At 37.7% G+C, this 20,312-nt stretch overlaps 1 protein-coding gene and 1 pseudogene across 2 annotated transcripts in view; one reads left to right on the top strand and one right to left on the bottom strand.

The window, feature by feature from the left end:
* Positions 1 to 20,312, bottom strand: part of ELF1 (E74 like ETS transcription factor 1) — a 99,820-nt gene that overhangs the window by 75,769 nt on the left and 3,739 nt on the right. Inside the window, exon 1 of one of the 2 annotated variants that reach the window (XM_076009411.1) lies at positions 1,693 to 1,841. The exons of the other annotated variant lie outside the window; for it this stretch is intronic. The gene's annotated coding sequence lies outside the window, so the exon portion shown is untranslated. Of the gene's footprint in view, positions 1 to 1,692; positions 1,842 to 20,312 lie in introns of those variants that run through there. 2 annotated transcript variants of the gene reach the window in all.
* On the top strand, positions 15,738 to 15,798 carry LOC142875301 (uncharacterized; annotated as a pseudogene).

Below are 20,312 nucleotides of genomic sequence, written 5' to 3' on the forward strand. Positions count from 1 at the left end.
AACTTACATTCAACCTTATGGAAGGAAAAAAAATAGGGAGGGGACGACTCAAGTTTTTCTGGCCTTCCCTTGTTTCTCTGCCTTTTTTGTTTTTCTTCTCCCTTCTCCTTGAAGGCCCTTTTCAGTCTTTATCACATAGGAAGCTGAAATATGTGACTGGTTATCTATTTAAATTGCACCAGCTTCTTAATTTCAAGAAAACAAAATGCTTCTACTCTCTTTAACAAATGAATCTTAATTATGCTGCTTATTGGTGCGTCTCTTAATTTTTCTCATAAGGATCACTGCCTTTAAAATTTTTTTTAATTTTTTAAAAAAGCAAACAGGTTTCATTAGATTTATCACACAGACCAGACCAGAAGCAAATACAGCCTTTGCTTACTCAAAGGCTGACTAAACCAGCAATATGCAAACAGAGATGATAGCAAATGGCTCAGGGCTGAATTGGTAAAATGTCCTCTGTGCCTTTTTTATAATACCACAAAATTGAGATCTGTTAATATCAACAATCCTTTCAAAAGAGTAACAAATAATAACTGGCTGACTTTCTATCTTCCCTCTTCTCTGACAGGCCTGCAAACGCTTAGAAAGTTAATAAGAGCAAATTCTCAAAGAACTAGCTAAATACCATTATGGTCAATAATAAACAGCTTGGTAAATTTTATTTACAAAAACTTTATTCCTAATCATTGCACTTTCAAATTTTATTTTCATGTAAATTTTATTTTCATAAATATGATTCAGAAGTAAAATACTACTGCACTCAGCTTCTCAGAGTACCTAGAACTTCAAGACATATCAGAATATACACTTGCCAGCCAAAATCTCACAATTTCAATGATGATGAATATTTCAGGAAAAGATTGAGCAATTTTCTTCATTTAATTCAAAACAAGCATATTTTAAGAACAGTAGTATAGAAGGAAGGCCAGGAGTCTTTACTTTTCTCCCTTTTATACAAAACTGAAATACTAAATGTTTCCTTAGAAGACAGCTTTGCTTCTAAGATTGTTACTCAGAACAAGTTTCCAGTGTTAATTATAAAGCTTCATTTTTTTCTAACAATAAATGAATCATTCAAGTCTTTCTTCCTCTTCATTTAATACTCACTTTTACTTGTTATCTAAATGACCGTTCATTTTACTTAAACTTCTATTTAGTTTCCAAAATGAAATAGTTAGTATATTAATTTCATTAACTTACAAATAGAGAAGAAAAGGATAGGTCAGTGAGCAACACCTAGGACTGAGTTGTCCCAAAACTTCATCCTTGACCACCAAAATATGCCACTGCCCCTGAATTTTTTTTAAATATCCATATCACACATGAATAATACAATTTAATTTCCCAGCTACCCCAACAAATACAATTAGGTTTTTAAAATTAAAACCTAACCTAGTTTTGTGATACATAAAAAAGAAAAATTTCCTTTCTTCTTAAGTCACAAAGACAAAAAAAAAAATCACACAAGACATAAAACAATGCCATACCAAGAAGATCTAAAACTTTCCAGAATTTGACTGCTTTGTTTCCCCCTAGTACTGAAGTTCAATCAGGCATGTGACTAACTGCACACATTTTATCAGAGTTAAAGAACACATTCAGCCATGTTCTTCGACAGGTAAGAACCACCCTCCGTTTATCAGCTCAAGAAATAGCCAGAAGCAAACACACAAAAGTGTAACAAGTTACCTTCAAATATTCTTTCCTTTTAGGTATCGTCCTTTGGGCTTGAAAATAAAAAGCAATCCGGCAAGTTTTATGCTGTTAAAATGGCTCCTGTAGATTGGGGAAGTGGTGTCTGTGCTTCAGCTTATGAGTCATACATGAAACTAAGTGTTTCTAAGGGAGGCACGCCCATGTTGCTGTGGACCCAATTATTCTGCTAGGTCAAACATGCAAATCTACAGGTAAAAACGGGGGAGAGGTAGAGGAAAGGAGGAAACTAGAGGCAGGGAGCAAGATCTACCCTGATTAGACCATTATTAAGCTCATGTTAATTGCCATAATTTAAAATTAATAATAAAATAGAATAAGAATCTACAAGGAAACAAAATTAAAGACTGTATGTTGTTTTAAAGTATAAAATCTCAATTGTAAAAGTTGTTTTAATATATCAACTGAAGAAAACTATGAAAGGAAAAAGAAGTATGAAAGGGGATGCAAGTGAGACAGCAAACTTTGTGGCTCTTATCGTTAACAATGGACTGTGAGTCTAATCTGGCTACTTATTAACCCTTATATAAAAGGGATATATTGCTTTGTAATCTGGAAAAGCTAGCAAACTGCAATATCAGATGCAGATGTGTAAGTTCACTAAACAGATAAAATTCACCAGAAAATTCAAAGTTCAATGAAAAAATAAGTGTGAATTAATCTCGTTTTTACTATTAGAAAAACAAAAACACCTCAGTGTTAGAAAGGAACTTAAAGTCCAACATAGCAAAATGATTTTAAATTGAACTGCAAGCTTGATATAAAAGCCTATTTTTAAAAAATTATCAATGCAATCATAGTTCATAATGCTACTACTTCCAAATGATAGCCACAGTTTTCTTTACCTCTCCAACAAAATTTTCCACATATATTGCAAGCCTCCCAAGTGCCAGGCACCCTGCTACAGCTCCACTGCACTGCACATGGCCAGCCTAAGGGGACAACAACTAAGACCCATGAAGCTCTGCTCTCCAAGTCACCTTACATCTGACAAGGTGCCCAAGTCTCTAGAACGTTACTATCACTATTTACCCTGGCTCCTGGTGAATATTTACTAATTTATTCTAAGAGCTTAAATTAATCAAAATGGTTTGAAAGCATTAAGCACTCCCAAAAGTGCTTGAAATGATGAAGTGCAACTCAATAGATAGTCTTTGTCCTGATATTTTACACAAAGTAAACACGGTTTAGTAAGGTTTTCTCCCTTTAGTTAATTACTTGAGAGTAATTATTCTGCCTTACCAGAGGCACAGACGAGAGGGCAAGCTGTCACTGACTTAAGAACTTTACAAACTGCTGCAAAATGTAGTGATAGTGAACCAACTTTCTGCCCATTAAGTGCCTATTTTATTCCATTCCACTGAACATTCCACTGCTTGGTTTATCTTTTTATGAAAATAATCTCCATGGTTTAACAAATTATTAATATGTTTTATTGCCAAATGTTTAGAGGCTAAAAAAGAAAAAAATAATAAAGTAAAAAAATTATGCTAAAAAGAAAAATATCACTTTTTTTCTTGTAAAATGCCATAGTTAGCTTACATTAACTCACTTATCCAGAATGACTATTTAGAACCAATGCACCCAGAAACAAGGTCCTCAGAGCAGTCACAGGAGACTCACTATCCACTGGAAAGCACACCCTCAGTCATAACAGCTGAAACTCATTTGAGGCAATATCAATGTAAGCCTAATAATTTGATTATTTTCTTTTAGCTAATTAGAAATAGAAATTATAAGGGGTGAAAGAGGGCAACAGTAAAACGATGATGTCATAAACAAGGGACAGAGCTGATAATGAGAAAAGACCAAAACAATGCCTTATAAAAGCACAAATAGGTCCAGCTCGAAGGCTCACACCTGTAATCCTAGCACTCTGGGAGGCTGAGGCTGGCGGATCGCTCAGGTAGGAGTTCGAAACCCGCCTGAGCAAGAGCAAGACCCCATCTCTAATAAAAATAGAAAGAAATTAATTGGCCAGCTAAAAATATATAGAAAAAATTAGCCGGGCATGGTGCTCATGCCTGTAGTCCCAAGCTACTCGGGAGGCTGAGGCAGAAGGATCGCTTGAGCCCAGGAGTTTGAGGTTGCTTTGAGCTAGGCTGATGCCATGGCACTCTAGCCCAGGCAACACAGTGAGACTCTGTCTCACAAAAAAAAAAAAAAAAATTAAAAAAAAATAGGCAAAAGAGGTCAATAGAAAGAAGTTACTTGCCCAATGTCAAGTTAATGCCTGATTTGAGGTACTTGTAGTCATTCTTTTATTAATAACAAATATTTACTGAGCAATTAGTGTCAGACACTATGCTAGCCCCTTGCTGTAGCAGATGTGGTTTCATTGCTTGAGCAAATTAACACATCTCCTAGTACATGGTATACAGCTAATGATCTGGCAAATGCCTTTTCTCTGCACCTGTCCATAAGGCCCACCAGAAATTTGCTTTGAGCTGGCAAGGCCAGCGTGTACCCTCACTGTCTTACCTCAGGTATATACCAGCTCTCGAGCCCAAGTCATAATTTAGTTCACAGGAATCTTGATCACCTTTTCCTCCCACAAGATATCACACAGGTCCATTAAATCACTGACAATATGCTCATTAGACTTAATGAGCAAGAAGTAGCAACTATTCTAGACTTATGGTAAGACACCGCATGTCAGAGGGTGGGAAATAAATCTGACTAAAATTCAGGAGTCTTCTACCTCAGTGCAATTTATAGGGGTCCACTGCTGTGGAGCATGTCAAGATATCCCTACTAAGGTTAAGGATAAGTTGCTGCATCTTACTCCTCCTTCAACCAAGAAAGAGGCACAATGCCTAGTGGGCCTATTTGGATTTTGACAGCAACACATTCCTAATGTGAGTGTGTTACTCTGGTCCAATTACTTAGTGACCCAAAAAGCTGCCAGTTTTGAGTGGGACCCAGAACAGGAAAAGGTGCTACATCAGGTCCAGACTCCTGTGCAAACTGCTCTGCCACTGGGCCATAGGATCCAGCAGATCCAATAGTACCTGAGGTGTCATTGGTGGATCGGGATGCTGTTAGGAGCCTTTGACACACCCCTACACGTGAATCACAGTGCAGGCCTTCAGGATTTTGGAGCCAGGCCTTGCCATCATCTGCAGATAATACTTTCCTTTTGAGAGACAACTCTTGGCCTGCTACTGGGCCTTAGTAGATAAAAACTGAACACTTAACCATGGGCCACCAAGTTACCATGCAACCTGGGCTGCCCATCATGAACTGGGTGTTATCTGACCCACCAAGCCATAAAGGTAGGTATGGACAACAGCACTCCAGAATCCAATCAAAGTGGTACATACATTATCAGGCCTGAGCAGGTCCTAAAGGCCAAGTTACATGAAGAAGTGGCCCAAATTCCCATGGCTGCTACTGCTACACTGCCTTCTCTCTCCCAGCCTGCACCTATGGTCTCATGCAGACTAGTACACAATGATCAGATAACAGAGGAAGAGAAGACCAGAGCCTAATTTACAGAGGTTCTGCATGATATGCAGGCACCACCCAGAAGTGGACAGCTGGAACATGACAACCTCTTTCTGAGACATCTCTGAAGAACAGTGGTGAAGGGAAATCTTCCCAGAGGGCAGAGCACCTTGTTGTGCACTTTGCTTGGAAGGAGAAATGGCCAGATACGTGATGATATTCTGATTTATGGGCTGTAGCCAATGGTTTAGGTACATGATTGGAAAATTGGTAACAAAGATTTTGGGGAAGAGGTAGATAGACAGACCTCTCTAACTGGGCAAAGGACTTGTGTCCCATGTGAATGCTCACCGAAGGGTGACTTTGGCAGAGGAGGACTTTAATAATCAAGTGGATACGATGACTCATTCTGTGGATATCAGCCAGCCTCTTTCCCAAGCCACCCCTATCATTGCCCAGTGGGCTCATCCTGGCCATGGTGGCAGGGATGGATGTTATACATCGGCTCAGCAACATGGACTTCCCCTCACCAAGACCAACCTGGCTATAGCCCGTGCTGAGTGCCCAATATGCCTGCAGCAGAGACCAACACTGAGCCCTTGATGCAGCACCATTCCCTGGGGTGCTCACCAACTTACCTGGTGACAGGATGGCTACACAGGACCACTTCCATGATGGAAGGGGCAGCATTTTGTCCCTACTGGAATAGATACTCTATGGATTTGCCTTCCCTCCATGCAATGCTTCTGCCAAAACTACCATTCGTGAACTCATGAAATGCCTTATCCACCAACACAGCAGTATTCCACACAGCATTGTTTCTGACCAAGGAAATTACCTCACAGCCAAAGAAGTGAGGCAATGGGTTCATGCTCATGGAATTCACTAATTTTACCATGTTCCCCACTATCCTGAAGCAGCTAACTTAATAGAACGGTGGAGTGGCCTTTTGAAGATGCAAATACAGTGCTAGCTAGGTAACAATACTTTGCAGAGCTGGGGCAAAGCTCTCCAGAAGGCGATATATACTCTGAATCAGCATCTATTACATGGTACTGTTTCTCCCACAGCAAGAATTCACGGGTCCGAGAAACAAGGGGTAGAAATGGGAGTGGCACCACTCACCATTACCCCTAGTGACCCACTACCAAAACTTTTGCTTCCAGTTCCCACGATTATATGATCTAATAGCCTAGAGGTCTTAGCTCCAGAGAGAGAAATGCTGCCACCAGGAAATACAACAATGATTGCACTGAACTGAAAGGTAAGACTGCTACTCAGCCATCTTGGGCTCCTCATGCCTCTGAGTCAACAGGCCAACAACGGAATTACAGTGATAATTTTGAAGATCTAGTCCAGTGTGACATTTGATTTTATAGTCTCTCCAAGTCCTCAGGATAGTGCTTGCAGAACTAAGAACAAAAATCAAATTAAGGCTACATTTTTTAAAAGTCTCATCAAATTTTTATATAATTTGCTTGAAATAATAAAGTTACCAAATATTTAGAACAAAAATTTTATAAAATCCTCAAAAATTCAATTATGCTTATTATACTTTATTAGTACAAGGTAAAAATGCTATCCTAATATTTTAGAAACATTCCTTTATCTTATGGCAGTAGGATATTTAAGCAAATGGGTTTTTAGCACAAGTTCAAAAAGGGTCATCTTTTTGACACCAAAACTTTGTGTTCTTTAAAAAAAAGAAAAGACAATTACCTTTGTCATCAGTAAAGTTTAAAGCAATATGACAGAAGGCAAGCCTCTTGATTGAAACTAGCCTGAATCAGGCTATATCTCTATTTTCATTTGATATTATTTACCTGTAAAACAAATTAAAGATCCTATTTACAAGGAAACTATGAAAAAGCTTTGTATTATTTTTTTAATTCCTGTAAACAGATGTATTCAATGTTAATTCATAATTGCCTGTGGACCGATGACTGACTTGGCTTGACTCTTTGCTTAAGGCCCAAATCACATAACCCTTAGCCCCTAAGATTAAAAACTAGCAACACAGAAAACAAACATACCCCTGCTATTATTATTTTTGCTCTTTAATGAAAGAGGAACCAAATATAAACAAAAAAGGAGAATTTTATAATGTGTTAAAGAAACAAGAACTTTTAACTTCTCTTAATTATACTGCTGGTCAAAACAGAGAAATGAAGAAACTAACATTAGCAACTAGCCATGTAGCATAACAGTTAAGAAGCAGGAGTCCTCAAACTTTTTAAACAGGGGTCCAGTTCACTGTCCCTCAGATCGTTGGAGGGTGGCTGGAGAGTGCGTTGCACATTCCGCACATGCATGCTGTGGGCCCAGGACAAGTCGGCTGCTAAGCAGGACAGGCAGCCGTGGCAAAATGGGGGGGGGGGGGGGCGGCGTGGATACATGTCCTCAGCTGGCCCGTAGGTCATAGTTTGAGGACGCCTGGTTAAGAGGATGGGCTTTAGAATGGGTGACTCAGGTTTGAGTGCCAATTCTACTATTAACTAGTTGTATAAACTTAGGGCTACTAAAACTCTCTAAGCCTCTGTTGTCACTTCTGTTAAAGGAACAATGATAATCCTTGTTTCACAAAATAATTCACTCAAATTGGTTGCTATAATGCCAGGACACACAATATGTTCTCAAATACTTATCAAAAAAGGCAGATAAACAAACTGTAGTGGATCCATACTTAGCAATAAAAAGGAATAAACTATTGATAACTATAACAAATTGGATGACTCTCAAAAGCATTACAATGAGTCAAAGAAACCAGTCAAAAAGGTTACATACTGTATAATTCCACTTCTATGACATTTTTTTGTTTTTGTTTTGTGGGGTTTTTTTTTCTTTTTGAGACAGTCTCACTCTGTTGCCCAGGCTAGAGTCCCATGGCATCAGCCCTCATTCACAGCAACCTCAAACACCTGGACTCAAGTGATCCTCCTGCCTCAGCCTCCCAAGTAGTTGAGACTTCAGGTGCGCATCAACTATGCCTGGCTAATTTTTTCTATTTTTAGTAGAGACAGGGTCTTGCTCTTGCTCAGGCTGGTTTCAAACTCCTGACCTCAAGCAATCCTTCCGCCTTGGCCTCCCAGAGTACCAGGATTACAGGCATGAGCCACCATGCCCAGCCACATATATATGACATTTCTTGAAGAGACAAAACTATATTGATGGAGAACAGATCAGTGGTTGCTAGGAATATAGATGAAGGGGAGGATGTGACTACAGAGAGAGTGTGAGGGTTTTGAGAGGTGATGAAATTTTCTATATCCTGATTATAATGGTGGTTACACAAATCTAGATGTATTAAAATTCATAGAACTGTACACAGAAAAAGTCAATTTTAGTTAATGAGAATTTGAAAAATAAAATAAAATTTTTTAAAAACCTCCAATATCAGGCCGGGCACTGTGGCTCACGCCTGTAATCCTAGCTCTCTGGGAGGCCGAGGCGGGCGGATTGCTCAAGGTCAGGAGTTCAAAACCAGCCTGAGCAAGAGCGAGACCCCGTCTCTACTATAAATAGAAAGAAATTAATTGGCCAACTGATGTATATATATAAAAATTAGCCGGGCATAGTGGCGCATGCCTGTAGTCCCAGCTACTCGGGAGGCTGAGGCAGAAGGATCACTCGAGCCCAGGAGTTTGAGGTTGCTGTGAGCTAGGCTGACGCCACGGCACTCACTCTAGCCTGGACAACAAAGCGAGACTCTGTCTCAAAAAAAAAAAAAAAAAAAAAAAACCTCCAATATCCCCAAAACTCATCATTCCAGTCCATTAATCATCAGAAAATATGAGACAAAATCAAATTAAGGAACATTCTACAAAATATCTGACTGGTACACTTCAAAAGCATCAAGGTCAAAAAAAAAATAATAGATTTGAGGGGTTTAAAGAGACATAACCACTAAGTGTGGCACGATATATTCTGGATTGGATCCTGAAACAGAAAAGGATCATTAGTCCAAAAGCTGGAGACATCCTCATAAAGTCTATAGTTAACAGTATTGTACTAGTGTTAACAGTATTGTACTAATGTTAGTTCTTAGTTTTGATCACTGTACTATGATTATGCAAAATGGTCACATTAGCAGAAGCTGGACAAGGAGTATACAGTAGTGCTCCGTAGTATTTATGAAACTCTTCTGTAAAACTTTAAATCATTTCAAAATAAGTTGAAAAAATTCAATGCCAGAAACTTTAAGAAAAAGTACAGTCTATAGTAATTTCATAAAACAAAAATACATTATTTCTTTCTCTTCTGATGCCATCATGTGTATTTTGATTTAAATGCTTTTACCTAAAGTAAGATCATATATGTTATCTGAAAGGGATAAAACAGACTCCTCCATAAATTATTCAATTTATTTGCAGTGCTCATTTCAAAAGCTTGTTTATAGCTTTTCAAATTCTGTCAATGTTTGATTTCCCAATTCAAGAATAATGTGATTTTTAAGGCATTTCTCATGAATTCTACCTCTTACTATTCCTATTAGGAAAAAAACCCTTCACTGACCTACTAGCACCCCCAGAATAAATTCCAACATAAGATTTTGTCTGTCTTGACTTCAGTCCACCCGATTATGTCTCAGCTCTAGCATTCTACCTCCCAACACATAGCCTACAATCCAGCTTTTCTGAACTTCTTGTTAGTTCAGACCATGTCATGCTTTTTACTTCACATTTTTAGGCCTCCCCCACCCAGTGAATCTCCTACAAGCCTTTCTCTCCTCACTGAGTCATTAAAAGGAAGAACTAGTTACTTCTTCCTTTGTGTTCCCACAGTATTTTCTAAATGATCTAATCACACTGTTTACGAATCACATGGTTTACTCATTCATACATATGTTTATGCACTACTACAATATGCAAAGCATTCTCTGGATTTGGGGCACTCAAAGGTGAATAGATTTTTCTTTAGAACTCCTCCTGCCTACACTGCTGGAATACGTGGTGAAGTACATTACATCTTACATCATTTGTGTATATGCCTCATTGGTCATTTATTTCTATCTGATAGTGTGTTCCTGGCCCACAATAGTTGTTTAATAAATATTTGCTGAATGATACCTTTGGAAGTTGAACTGAACATTGGCTCAGTGACAAACCTTTTTCCTTTCTCTTCCACACAATCCAAATCATTCTCAGGTCATTTCTGTATAGGTCTGAATAACCAACAAAATGAAGGCCCCTTTCTCACCTTCTAACTTAGTCCAAATTCTACAAAGAGCTTGATAGGCTGGGTCTGGTAGTCCTGTTTGGAGATCAAGCCCATAGCAGTAAAGCTCTGCAGTAATCCCAGCACTCTGGGAGGCCGAGGCGGGTGGATTGCTCAAGGTCAGGAGTTCAAAACCAGCCTGAGCAAGAGCGAGACCCCGTCTCTACTATAAAAAATAAAAAGAAATTAATTGGCCAACTAAAATATATATATAAAAAATTAGTCGGGCATGGTGGTGCATGCCTGTAGTCCCAGCTACTCAGGAGGCTGAGGCAGCAGGATCGCTTGAGCCCAGGAGTTTGAGGTTGCTGTGAGCTAGGCTGACGCCACGCCACTCACTCTAGCCTGGGCAACAAAGCGAGACTCTGTCTAAAAAAAAAAAGAACAGCTTCTGGATTTGACCCTTGACCCACTGTTTATACTTCAACATCCCACTATGTTAATGGATGACAACACTTCAAAATTAGAGAGAAAGAGAGACAGAGAGAGAGAGGAAGAAAACAAAGAAGAAAAAGGTAAGAAAAACTTATCCTAAGAGGTTATCCAAAAGTGGCCCTTTCCTAAAACTTTTGGTCTTCTGTCCCTTTCAGACCTTTACTTATACAGCCTCCTGTAAATAAACCGTCCTAATTAGAAGCAGGCTGGTAAAAGCTTCACTAAAAAGGAACATTCAAATAAGATATTTAGCCTCCAGCTTTACTTATTCATGTTTCACAAGACAGATGAAACATGTTCCATATAGATGAATAAATGCCTTTTTTGAACCCAAGTTTTATTATGACAAAGGAAACATTTTAGCTATAGCTAAACTGCTATACTCCTCTTCTTCCACACCTGAAGTCAAATCACTGGCAGAAATGACATGTGAGAACTTAAAAGTATTTTAGATTTACAATCATTTTAGGAAATATTTCTTTGGTGTATCCAATGTGCTAAACATTTTAATGTTCTCCAATTTCTATCTCCAGGTCTTGCTCAGGAACTCCAGATTCTTCTATCCACTTGACAACCCCTTTCAATAGTCTTCTCAAACTTAACATATCCAAACCTGAATTTCAGGTCTTCCATTCAAAACCTACTCTGCCCACAGCTTTCTCCATTCATCTTGGTGACAATTTGATACTTCCAGCTGCTCAGACCAAAAATCTTGACTCTTGGTTTCTTTCTGTCATAAACTCATATCCAATCCATCAAGAAATCTTACTGACTTCAATCTTCAAAACATACACAGAACCCTACAGCCACTGACCTTCATTGCTACTATCATGCTCTGAGCCACTGTCATCTCTCACCTGGACCGCTGGAGTAGTCTAAGTAGCCTTCCTGCTAGATCTCTCCCTCCGTCTCTCCCTATCTCCCAGGGAGTCTCAAAACAGCAGCCTGAAGTCAGATCATATCAATCCCTGCTTCAAAACCCTCCCAAAGCTCCTCTTTTTACACAAAATAAAAGTCTTTATAATTGCTTGCTAGGACTGTAAGATTTTGCCAGGGCCCTAGCCACTATGATTGTATCTCTCACTACCTCCTACTTGTTCCCTTCCTTCTAAGTCACACTTGCTCTCCTTGCTATTCTATGAACACATCAAGCATTTTTCTGCCTTAGGTCTTTGCACAGCCTATTCTCACTGCCTGCCTATGAAGCTTTTCTGTTAGATATCCAAAGAGTTAACTATCCTTTACTTCCTGTGGTCAACTGGTACAGTCATGGCTACCAAGTTGTTCATACTTCTCAGTATGCAACAAGACTTTGTCTCTTAAGTATGGGATTGGCCAAGTGATATGCTTTGACCAATGGAATAACAACAAATGTAACACAAGCAAAAGCTTGAAAGGGTAGGCACACAGGCATGCTCTCTCTTGCTGCGGAGACCTCTTATGCCACCACTGGGGTGTAAGAGCCACACAGAGAGAGGTCCTTAGCCATGTGAGTGAAGCCCACCTAGATTAAGTATCTAGCCCCAGCTGAGGCAGCCAGATCTGAAGAATCACCCAGTCAAGTAACGGAATAATGAGAAACATCATATGATGCATATATTGGCTCAAAAATTATGACTTTCCCACAATCACATGGTTAGTAAAATTAAAGTGAACATTTAAACCCATTCTCACTCCAGAATCCCATGCTCTTTCTATAACATCCCAAACTTAAAACCTCAAAAATATTTTGAACTTTAGAATTTAGCTTGAACAACCTCAACAGACATTTCCCAAATTTAAGGATACTAAAATATGTAAGTGTAATGTGATACACAGAGTGAGAATTCAGAGAATTACAAGTTAGTGAAATAAGTCCCCTGAATTTACCAACCTCTTTATTTTTGCTCTTGTTGCTATTTCCCCACTATCTTTTCTTCCCATGCTTCAAGATTCTACCAAAGTTCATCCAAGAAAGAATATCTAAGAGAAATGAAGAAATCTTGAAAAAAACAATAGTGAGGGATATGCCTTATCAGACAAATTGCCTCAAGCAGGTAAATGTAGGAATAGATTAAATAGCATAGGATATAAAGAGCTCTGATACTATTTACAAACTTGGATTATAATAAAAATGGCACTGATAAAAAAAATCTATTTTGGCCGGGCGCGGTGGCTCACGCCTGTAATCCTAGCTCTTGGGAGGCCGAGGCGGGCGGATTGCTCAAGGTCAGGAGTTCAAAACCAGCCTGAGCAAGAGCGAGACCCCGTCTCTACTATAAATAGAAAGAAATTAATTGGCCAACTGATATATATATAAAAAAATTAGCCGGGCATGGTGGTGCATGCCTGTAGTCCCAGCTACTCGGGAGGCTGAGGCAGAAGGATCACTCAAGCCCAGGAGTTTGAGGTTGCTGTGAGCTAGGCTGACGCCATGGCACTCACTCTAGCCTGGACAACAAAGTGAGACTCTGTCTCAAAAAAAAAAAAAAAAAAAAAAAAAAAATCTATTTTGTCTGAAAAAATTCACAAAAAGGAAGATTGTTCATTAAATGATATTAGCTAACAATTTCAAACCACTGCCAATCATTTCTTTAAAAATCCCTATATCACATTATTCCAATTACAGATTTAAATATGTGAAAAGTACAAGAAAATATAAACATTTATACATTAATTGATGTATAAATGTATAAAAGGAAGACTAAGGAATGTCTACATATGACACAAAGAGGAAGAAAAAAGTAAAGGAAGAGGATGATATTTGACTACATAAAAATTTAAAAGCACCATAACCAAAGCTAAGGTAAAGAACAAACTAAGAGGAAAATATGACCCAAAAAAATCTTCACAAAAAGACGAAAAGACCCTATTCTTGGGGTTAGCTTACATAGGTGAATACATATGTCAAAACTCAGCAAATGCTTACGAAAATCTCTTATTCCATTTAACAAATCAAAACTAAAAGTCATAGGCAATGTACTGTGGGTACATTGACAATACAGAAAGACAATACAAAAAAGTACAACCAACCATAGGCTCAAAGAAAATGGCCTTGAACCCTTCAACAAAAGACCGATCAATGAACATCCAATTCTATGTTTTAAGTTAAAATGTTTAAGGTGGAAAAATTAATGCATGTAGTTTTATGTAAGTTTTATCTTAAAAGAAAAATACCTAGCGCCTATAGTCTCAGCTACTCCTAACTCAGGAGGCTGAGGAAGGAAGATCACTTGGGCCCAGGAGTTTGAGTCAAGCCTGGACAGTGACCCAGTCTCTAAAGAAAAAAGAAAGAAAGAAAAAAAACCCTAAAATATTGAAATACTATTCAACGACCTAAATGCTAAAGTATTTACATATAAATATACTAATATCTGAAATTTAATTTAAAATGTATCAAAAAATAAGATAAAATAGTGAGTAGATAGGATAAATATATGATAAAGCAAATATTATAAAATATTAATGATAAAACCTAGGTGGTAAGTATATCAGTGCTCAATATAAAATTTCAACTTTGCTGTATGTTGAAAAACTTTCATAATAAAATACAGAAGAAAAAAGGTATTATTAATACAATCAAATACTCTAATAGAAAAACAGGCATAGGGCATGAATAGGTACTTTATAAGAGAAAGGTGGCCAAAGATGTTCATTCATTCTCAAACCTCAGAGCAGAAAAACAATACCACTTTTCACTTCCCTGGGAACCTGCAGCCTTAAATGCACACGTGGCCCTCCAAATCCCAAGTGTGGCCCTCTCCACTGAATCCAAACTTCATAGAACAAATTCCTCTATTAAAATGGTTTGTTCTGTAAAATTTGGATTCCATCAAAAGGCCACACTCAAAGATCCAGAAGGTCATATGTGGACCCAAGGCTGCTGGTTCCCCGTACCTCATGAGAATTAAAAGATTATTCCATAAAGCAATTTCACAATCAAAAGGCCTTAATGTATATATCTTTTCACCCAGCAGTTTCAGTCCTATGGATATATTCTAACAAAAGAAATACATATGCAAAGATGTACACAGACATTCAGCACAGTATTGTTCAAAGTAGTAAAAAAACAAAAACAAACTGTTATGTAAATCAGGAAATGGCATAGAAACTACAACCCATTATATGGAATGTACCATATTATCCCCCTGTTAAAAATGATTACCTATATAAAATGGCATAGATATGGAAAAATTTCCAGGATAAATTTAAGTGAAATATGAAAGTTACAAAATAGTACATTTATATATATACATGACCTACATTTCAATAACTGAAATAACGGTCAACTAAGTCAACAGTATTTACTCCAGTTAGTAAGAGTTCTATGATGTGTATTATTTGTATTTGTTATGCAGTATGTAAGCAGTTCCTGTTCTGTAGACTCCGGATACAGTCAGTTTACTTGTAGACTAAGGTAAACAATTCAGGCATGGTCCCTGCCCACATATGAAGGTGTCCCCCCACCTATGTGCTAGGACACCTTCCCCTATCCACTTTGCAGTCATACCCTTCCTTTCCATTTCAGCTCTTTCAATTAAGCCCAGTGCCTGCCCTACTCAGCATGTGATTCAGTGGTAGAGTCTCATCCAGCTCAGTTAATAGGGTCATTGGGTGTCCCATGGCTTAATAAGAGGGTAAAAGTGATAAACAAAAATGTTTGGAAAGCTGAGGTACAACAAATCCCATTAAGACCCTGAAAGGCTGAATTAAATATTGGATTAAAGCTTCACATGGAGCAATACATCAATACATCCTAAATCAGAAATGTATCCTGGCCTTCAGATACTAAATCCAAAACAGACTTTTAAGTGAAAAGATTAAACTACAAATAAAGATTTAAGACAATCTAGAAAGTCTCTTTAGATTGAGAAGTCACTAGACTAAGTACCTTCCCAGCCATCTAAAATAAAGCACAAAAAAGTTTTAAATCAAAAGTCTTCATTCAGATTAGCATGGCCCCTGTGCAAGGATGACACGCAAATGTGTGAAGCATTCCATATTAAAAAAAAAAAAAAGTATTCATTCAATAGTGAAGAGTTTACACTCAAAAATAAAAGATCTATTAAAATTCATGCACACAAATAACTTATGAAAACAGTTCTTATTGCTTTATCAAAATTCAAGTCATCTATGTTAGAATTACTTTTCAAAGAACAAAATGTTTTATTATTTACATCTATGAAAATGAACCCAGGTGTGAAAAGTAAAAGGGAACACTATCTTCTATGGATCTTAAAATAGTCACTATTATAGTATAAAAAGGCAGACAGATAGTGTGATAACAGAGTTTCTTAAGTGTTAAGTTAAATGTTAAACTAAAAATTTATTTATATAAGGTCAATGTCACTTAGTGAAACTATTAAAGGAGGTAACAAAACATAAATATATCTCTAACTTTATTGGCTCCTCATTCCAAAACCTAGGAAAGGAGCAAATAGACCAGCAAGTATTTTGAAAAGTTACTTTTCTTAAACCATACCTAAATAATATTATTTTTTATATGCCAATGTACCTTGTGAGTCTATATAACATTTGCATTTTCATCATGGTCTATTTCACTTAAAATTACACAGTGTATGTTTGCAGAATATCAGATACACATGTAGCAAAAAAATAATTTTGAAAAATTATCCACGATTCCATATATTTACTTTGAAAAAGTTAAATAAGACCAAACATTTAAAGTTCATTACCATGTTTGTCATGCTACACTTTCCAGAAGAGCTGACTTAGAGAAATATTTAAAATCATTAACATTACATTTCACAATTAGTCCACTACCAAAACGTAAGGTCCTTATGGTGAAGTATCATGTAGCCTAAGGGGCAAGGGGTTCAATCAATACTTCATCCATTCTACTCTACAGCCTGTGTATCACCTTCCTAAACAAGGCACAACTGCTGACCTCAGAATGCTGCTTTAGTCACTTCTGCTTCACTGGTGACACAAATTTCAAGTGCTAAATGGCTAACCCACCCCTCTTGAAACACCTTAGGAAATTCAAGTGTGTAAGCCATTTATAACATTATAGGCTGTAAATAGGTCATCTGCTGGGAAAGTTTTATTTAATCCAACACTAAACTATTACCTGAGCTACAGAGAGCAAATAAGTCTTGCACAACCCCCATTTCATTTTGATTCAAGCTAGTTTACCACTGTTTAATTTGGGAGCAGGCTGCTCTTCTTAATAAGTAACACATAATATAATTCAAACTCGTTTATATAAATACAATTAAGGCAATTCATCCAAAACATGGAAAATTTTTAAAAAATAAAACCAAATCCACAAAGAAATGAGGATAGAAGGCCACTTTCACTTAATCAAAAAAAGGGTGTTGAGGGGGAAGTCTTCACATACTTCTCAAGGACAATATCATATGTATTGTAAAATAGGATGAAAAAAATCAGTACAATATAAAGAAAAAAAGACCATTTCACAACAGGTTTACATGCCACTATACTTTAAATACCATCTAAGAAGCATTCTTGAATTTCTTTGCAACTTTTAAAAGCTATTGATGGTGTTTTTTTACTCCATTTAAAAGCCTCAGAAAAAGTTCAGGAAACAAACTAATTTCAGGCTGTCCGTTTAGTGAATACAGGCACATACAACAACATGGAAAAACTAAATACAGTTCTAAAATAGTAAATTTCAAATGAATAAAACGTCACTATATAATTCGTGATAGTTTTAGTTCTAAGTTATATTGTCCACAGGGTGGCAGTCTCACAGTCTTGTTCCCAGATTCAATGTACAATTTGATGTTCAATTTCAATGTTCAAAAAGACACATACACATGGGCAATTTTTAAAAAAGTAAAAACTGCCTGTCCCCTCCAAAAAAAAAAATCTGTGCTGCGTTTTTTTTTTTTGTTTTTTTTTGAGACAGAATCTTACTCTGTTGCCCGGGCTAGAGTGCCCTGGCATCAGCCTAGCTCACAGCAACCTCAAACTCCTGGGCTCAAACAATCCTTCTGCCTCAGCCATTCAAGTAGCTGGGACTACTGGCATGTGCCACCATGCCCGGCTAATTTTTTCTATATATTTTTAGTTGGCTAATTAATTTATTTGTATTTTTTTTAGTAGAGACGAAGTCTTGCTCTTAATCAGGCTGGTTTCAAACTCCTGACCCTTGAGCGATCCACCTGCCTCAGCCTCCCAGAGTGCTAGGATTGCAGGTGTGAGCCACCTTGCCCACCCAAATATGTGCTTCTTAACTTCTCTATTTCTTTCAGGAGTATTTATTTTCTGACATCTTAAATTTTTCCTTCCATGTACCTCTTGCATCTGATCTATCTTTTTATTTTTTTTTTTGAGACAGGGGCTCACTTTGTTGCCCAGGCTAGAGTGAGTGCCGTGGTGTCAGCCTAGCTCACAGCAACCTCACACTCCTGGGCTCAAGCAATCCTCCTGCCTCAGCCTCCCGAGTAGCTGGGACTACAGGCATGCGCCACCATGCCCGGCTAATTTTTTCTATATATATATTAGTTGGCCAATTAATTTCTTTCTATTTATAGTAGAGACAGGGTCTCACTCTTGCTCAGGCTGGTTTCGAACTCCTGACCTTGAGCAATCCTCCCGCCTCGGCCTCCCAGAGTGCTAGGATTACAGGCGTGAGCCACTGCGCCCACCTGATCTATCATTTCTATTCTGCTACCACCACCCTATTTATGGAGACCAGAAGCAAAGAGAGCTATTAGGTGGCTATTACTGTACTGCAGGAGATCCCTGACCTTGATCAAGGCCTAGCAAAGTGGGAGGGGAAATAGGAATAAGAAGGTGGAGATGGACACCACAGACATAATCCTTTCATCCTTCAGCTCATCCTGCACACTACTACCAAATTAACTTCACTAAAACACTCCTTATATCACCAGAAACCCTTTTTCTTAGCTAAGTAAACTCCTTAGCCTGAAATTCAAGGGCCTCCCAAAATCCCTTGTCAAGGGTCAAGGGGATTTGTAAAATAAACTTTGAATAGAACTCGCAACTTCCTAATTTTCACTTGTTCATTCAAAAATTTTCTGATGTTCACTAGGTGCCAAGCATGGCTCCATGTGCGGTGACATAGAGGAATAAGTCAAAGTCCCTGCTCCAAAGTTACACTGTGAGGACAGTCTTTTGGGATGGGGGGAGGGTTTCCGGGCACTTTCAGCTCTCTGCAGGAAGAGGCAAGGTTCCTCCTAAGTAGGAGCCATTGGAAGCACACTAGGGATTGGAAGAACAGTAAAAAGACATCAGAGATCTGCTAAAGCACTGACATTGTCCCCTATTGAATCTAATCTATTTTTGCAATTTTATTTCCCTTTCCTATCCTACCTGTACTCTCAGTGCCACTAAAATGTGCCAGCAGCTGTTAATGTGCCTCTGCTCCCCTTTGCTTCCCTAAAAGGCCTTGTCCCCCTCCCCCATCTCTACCAGCAAAAGCCTAACCAGCCTTCAGAGCCCATCTCCTCACACAAACTCAGACGGATTTTAGAACAATTATGACCCTTGGCTTTATTCCCCTCTGAGCATTCACCACACTATGCATACTATCATCATTATCTGTATACTTATCTAACCTTCTTCATCAGTTATTCACTGAGCACTTGCTACATTCCTGAAACTATCTAGGAGCTAGAGTTTCACTGTTGAATTATTCCACTATTATTATTATTATTTTCCAAGTGATAAATGTAAAATTGAGATAAGATATACTCAATTAAATATAGAATATACAAATAAAATATTTTATATAAAATATATACAAATATATTTTATATAAAATATATGCTTTTTATTGCTTCAATCCCTTTTGAGTTTGGTTGAGATATAACTTACATACCACATAAAGTTCACCCACTTAAAGTGTACAATTCAATGTTTTTTAGTTTATTTATGGAGTTGTACAACCATCACCATAATCTAATTTTAGGACATTTAACCACTCTAAATGTACCCCCACATTAGCAGTCACCTCCCATAAACCTCCTTAACCCTCTATTCTGAAGCAACCACTAATCTATCCTCTTTCTCTATAGATTTGCCTATTTAAGACTTTTCATATAAATGGAATTATACAAAATGCGGTTGCTATTTTCACTTAGCATAATGTTTTTGAGATTCATTCATGTGGTCACATGTAGCAGTTCTTCATTCCTTTTTATTGCCAAATAATACTCCATTGTGTGGATACACTATATTTTACTTAGTCATCAGTTGATAGACATTTGAGTTGTTTCCACTTTTTGCTTATGAATAATGCTGCTATAAACATCTGTGTACAAGTTTTAGTGTGGGACTATGTTTTCATTTCTGCTGGGTATATACCTAGGAGTGGAAATGCTGGGTCATAGGGTAACTGTTTAACATTTCGAGGCACTGCCAAATTGTTTTACAAAGTGACCGCATCATAGGGACTGCATTATTTCATATTTCCACCAGTAATGTATGAACATTCTAACTTCTTCACTATTGTTTGAATTTTATAGAACAAGAACATTCTCACTATACAATATCCTTACTCTCATGGAACT

This window comes from Microcebus murinus, chromosome 13, assembly GCF_040939455.1.
Source record: "Microcebus murinus isolate Inina chromosome 13, M.murinus_Inina_mat1.0, whole genome shotgun sequence".
In the NCBI taxonomy this organism is placed as follows: domain Eukaryota; kingdom Metazoa; phylum Chordata; class Mammalia; order Primates; family Cheirogaleidae; genus Microcebus; species Microcebus murinus.